General features: G+C 40.7%; 1 non-coding gene across 1 annotated transcript; it reads right to left on the bottom strand.

The window, feature by feature from the left end:
- Positions 1–657: 657 nt before the first annotated feature.
- Positions 658–763, bottom strand: LOC127089686 (small nucleolar RNA R71). Its single transcript, XR_007791244.1, has one exon. It is a non-coding gene; the product is annotated as a small nucleolar RNA R71 (small nucleolar RNA).
- Between the last annotated feature and the right edge of the window lie 4,026 nt (positions 764–4,789).

Below are 4,789 nucleotides of genomic sequence, written 5' to 3'. Positions count from 1 at the left end.
TTTGGCGCTGTTGCCGGGAATAATTTAGTCGATATCGTAACTCCAGTGTTACCTAGTATAGACTAAGGCAAACAATTCTATTTGCCTTTCTACATTTGTCCAATGTATGCCAAGTACTCGCTCTCAAGGCGAGAAGTTAAAGCTACCGTTCGATGAACCTGAGCGTTATCTTAGATTAGAATGTCGGATATGAGATTTGATAAGAGAACATCATATCAAGCTAAATCTTCCTGATCCTACTATCCATGTTCCTGAACCAGTTATTCAACCAGAGATGGCCGAAGGACCGCAAAACCGTCCTCTTAAGTACTATGCAATACCTTCGCATGATGAACCGCATAACAACATCGCTGCCCCTGCCATCGAGGCCAATAATTTCGAGCTAAAACCTCCGTTGTTGTCATCCGTACAGCAAAACCAATTTTCAGGTAGTCCCACGGAGGATCCGAACTAACATTTGTCAGTGTTTTTGCAATATGGAGACACAGTGAAAGCAAATGGTGTCATCCTGAAGCTATAAGACTACGTCTTTTCCCATTCTCATTAAGAGATAGAGCTAGAGCTTGGCTCCAGTCTCTACCATCCAACTCTGTCACTACGTGGAACAAGTTGAAGAAAGTTTTCTTAGCACGATATTTCCCACCTAGTAAGACGACTATGCTAAGAGCCCAAATAACCGGGTTTAAAAAAAAAGATAATGAATCACTTTTTAAGCTTGGGAGAGATAAAAAGACATGATGAGGCTTTGTCCACATCAAGGTCTAGAAGAATGGTTGATCATCCATACCTTTTACAACGGTCTCTTGTACAACACAAGATTGACAATAGACGCCGCCGCAGGTGGCGCACTGATGGATAAATCCTATAATGAGGCTTATCAACTTATCGAAAGTATGGCCCAAAATCATTACCAGTGGGGAAGAGAAAGAACCTCCATAGAGAAACCTCCAACGAAAGGAGGCATGTACAAATTAAGCAGTCTTGACCATGTCAACGCCAAGGTAGACGCTCTTACTCAAAAGATAGACAACTTGACCATAACACCCGTAGCCCCAAAATGTCCACTCTTGACAAGAACCTCAACAGACCAGGTGAACTATGCTCAAGGAAACCCTTACTCAAACACCTATAACCCAGGTTGGAAGAACCATCCTAATGTTTCATACAAAAACAATAATGCATTGTATGCACCTAACAAAGCACCTGTTGTACCATCAGGATATCATAAAGCTGCCACAAATACTCAAAATGCTCCTAGGAAGTCAAACCTAGAAATAATGATGGAAAACTTCATAGCTACCCAACCCTAAACAAATAAGGATTTCCTAAATCAAAACATACACACTAATGAGCAAATCAAGCAGTTATAAAACAAGGTAGACGCGTTAGCCACCCATAACAAAATGTTGGAAACATAAATCTCGCAAGTGGCTCAACATCAAGCACCTACTGCTGCTCCTGCAGCCACATTCCCTGGACAGCCGCAACCAAACTCGAAAGGTCATGCAAATGTTATTATACTACGAAGTGGGATAGAACTAGACGGACCGACCGACCCTATAATTCAAAACCCATCCATGCACCAAGACCCTGGTAAGGAAACTGAGAAGGAAGACAATCAAGAGGAAGATAAAAACGAGGAGGCCATGGAGAAAGAAGAACCTTATGTGCCTCCACCACCGTATAAACCCCTTATCCCTTATCCTCAAAGACTTGTTAAATCTAAAAGTGTAGGGCAATTTAAAAAATTCATAGAGCTTCTAAAACAATTGAATATCACAATACCCTTTACAGAAGCCATCACTAAAATGCCCTCATATGCTAAGTTTCTCAAGTAAATCTTATCTAACAAGAAGAAGATAGAGGATAACGAAACTGTTACACTTACTGTTGAGTGTAGTGCCATAATACAAAACAATATGCCTCCTAAGCTGAAAGACCCAGGTAGTTTCTCCATACCCTGTGTAATCGGAAATTTTGTCATAGACAAAGCACTATGCGACTTAGGAGCCAATATTAGCTTAATGCCCTTGTCCATATGCGAAAGGCTCAAAATGGGAGAACTAATACCTACAAGGATGTCCGTACAACTTGCGGATCGTTCTGTTAAATTTCCCGTAGGTATGCTAGAAAACATTCTGGTACGCATAGGACAATTCTATATTCCTACTGATTTTATAATCATGGATATAAAAGAAGATTACAACATCCCTATCATATTAGGAAGACCATTCCTAGCTACAGCCGGAGCTATTATAGATGTTAAGAAAGGCAAGCTAACCTTTGAAGTTGGTGAGGAAAAAGTCGAATTCATTTTGACGTAATTCCTAAAGGCAACAGCTATAGACGATACATGTTGTCTACTAGATGTCATCGACGAATGTATAAGAGAAATTGAGAATGAACAAACATCATACTCTGAATACTGAAAATTCCAAGTGCTCCTACTTTTGAAGATGAAAATTGGAGTGAGGAATACCAAGATGATAGCCTGAGCGAATGCCAGCACTAACGCTCGATCATACGCCTTGCCCAAAGAAACCAGCCCTAGAACTTAAGACCTTACCCAAAAACCTAAGGGCAGATAGAGACCGAAAAGCTCCTACACGTTTTGAGAAAATATCCAACAACTTTAGGCTACAATATCTCAGATCTAAAAGGAATAAGCCCTTCCATATGCATGCATCGCATAATTCTAGAGGAAGACAGTAAGACCTCTAGAGAAAATCAAAGAAGGATAAATCCCATTCTGAGTGATGTAGTAAAGAAAGAAGTGCAAAAGCTGTTAGAAGCAGGTACTATCTACCCGATATCCGATAGTCAATGGGTCAACCCAGTACATGTCGTACCAAAGAAGGGAGGCGTCACAGTTGTTAATAATGAAAAAGGAGAATCAATAGCACAAAGAGTGGTTACTGGAAGTAGAATGTGTATTGATTATAGAAAATTAAATAAAGCCACTTGGAAGGATCATTTTCCTTTAACGTTGATCGACCAAATGCTTGAACGATTGGCTAAGCATTCTCACTTCTGCTACTTAGACGGTTATTCAGGATTTTTCCAAATTCCTATTCATCCTGACGACCAAGAGAAAACGACCTTCACATGTCCCTATGGTACATTCGCCTACCGACGAATGCCATTCGGACTGTGTAACGCTCCCGCAACATTCCAAAGAGGCATGACGTCAATTTTCGCTGATTTTATAGATGACATCATGGAAGTCTTCATGGACGATTTCTCTGTATGCGGACAAAGTTTTGAAGGTTGTTTATAGAATCTTGAAATGGTACTAAAAAGATGCGTAAAAGTGAACCTCATGCTAAACTGGGAGAAATGCCATTTCATGGTCCGACAAGGGATCGTACTCGGACACATAGTATCCAATAAGGGGATTGAAGTCGACAAGGCCAAAATAGAAGTTATAGAAAACCTTCAGCCTCCGAAAACCGTAAGAGAAATACGAAGCTTCTTAGGACACGCCGGTTTCTACCGGCGATTCATTAAAGATTTCTCGAAAATCACCAAACCACTGACTGGATTATTGATGAAAGAAGCTGAATTCATCTTTGATGACAAATGCATAGCGGCGTTTGAACAACTGAAAACAACTCTTATTACCGCACCTATCATGCAACCGCCCGATTGGAGACTACCCTTTGAAATCATGTGTGACGCTAGTGACTATGCTGTAGGCGCAGTCCTAGGACAAAGAAGTGATAAGAAACTTCATGCAATATACTATGCAAGTAGAACCCTAGACCCTGCACAGATGAACTACGCCACCACAGAAAAAGAACTTTTAGCCGTAGTGTTCACTATGGATAAACTTTGTCTCTACCTAGTAGGAGCAAAGATAATTATCTATATCGTCCATGCTGCAATTAGGTACCTGCTAAACAAAAAAGACGCCAAACCAAGACTCCTAAGGTGGATCTTACTATTACAAGTCTTTGACTTAGAAATCAAGGATAAGAGGGGAACTGAAAACATCATGGAAGTCTTCATGGACGATTTCTCTGTATGCGGACAGAGCTTTGAAGGCTGTTTATCGAATCTTGAAATGGTACTAAAAAGATGCGTAAAAGTGAACCTCGTGCTAAATTGGGAAAAATGTCATTTCATGGTCCGACAAGGGATCGTACTCGGACATATGGTATCCGATAAGGGGATTGAAGTCGACAAGGCCAAAATAGAAGTTATAGAAAACCTTCAGCCTCCGAAAACCGTAAGAGAAATACGAAGCTTCTTAGGACACGCCAATTTCTACCAGCGGTTCATTAAAGATTTCTCGAAAATCACCAAATAACTAACTGGCTTATTGATGAAAGAAGTCGAATTCATCTTTGATGACAAATGCCTAGCGGCGTTTGAACAACTAAAAACACCTCTTATTACCACACCTATCATGCAACCACTCGATTGGAGACTACCCTTTGAAATCATGTGTGACGCTAGTGACTATGCTATAGGCGCAGTCCTAGGACAAAGAAGGGATAAGAAACTTCATGTAATATACTTTGCAAGTAGAACCCTAGACCCTGCACAGATGAACTACGCCACCATAAAAAAGGAACTTTTAGCCGTAGTGTTCGCTCTGGATGAATTTCGTCCCTACCTAGTAGGAGCAAAGATAATTATCTATACCGACCATGCTGCAATTAGGGACATGCTAAACAAAAAAGACGTCAAACCAAGACTCCTTAGGTGGATCTTACAATTGTAAGAGTTTGACCTAGAAATCAAGGATAAGAGGGGAATTGAAAACGTCGTGGAAGTCTTCATGGAC

The sequence above is a fragment of the Lathyrus oleraceus genome, chromosome 5, assembly GCF_024323335.1.
Source record: "Lathyrus oleraceus cultivar Zhongwan6 chromosome 5, CAAS_Psat_ZW6_1.0, whole genome shotgun sequence".
In the NCBI taxonomy this organism is placed as follows: domain Eukaryota; kingdom Viridiplantae; phylum Streptophyta; class Magnoliopsida; order Fabales; family Fabaceae; genus Lathyrus; species Lathyrus oleraceus.
This window is presented reverse-complemented; position numbering and strand designations above follow the sequence as displayed.